This window comes from Marmota marmota, unplaced genomic scaffold, assembly GCF_001458135.2.
Source record: "Marmota marmota marmota unplaced genomic scaffold, marMar, whole genome shotgun sequence".
NCBI classification, from domain to species: domain Eukaryota; kingdom Metazoa; phylum Chordata; class Mammalia; order Rodentia; family Sciuridae; genus Marmota; species Marmota marmota.
Window position 1 is genome coordinate 1,967,960 of NW_026000103.1, and position 368 is coordinate 1,968,327.

Genomic DNA, 368 nt, shown 5'->3' on the forward strand with positions numbered 1-368 from the left:
TTACACACACACACACACACACACACACACACATTTTTTTTTTTTTAAGATAAAAGAGTCTTACTATGTGGCCTAGGCTGGTCTTGAACTCATGGTCACAAATGATTCCCCCATCTCATCCTCCTAATGCTGGGACTATAGGAACATGCCACTGTACCTGGCTCTGTTATTTAATTCTCATTTGGAACCTACCTAGTTCAGACATTGTTGCATGGTGTGGTAGTTGTAGGGGATAGAGAGATTCCCTTTACCCTCTTTAGTTTTTTTGTGGGCTCTCTGGCTGGATCTAGGAATCCAACCAATACAAGAGATGATTAACAAGAGAAAAGCATAAATGTTTTATTAATTTTACATCTAGTTGGGGATCT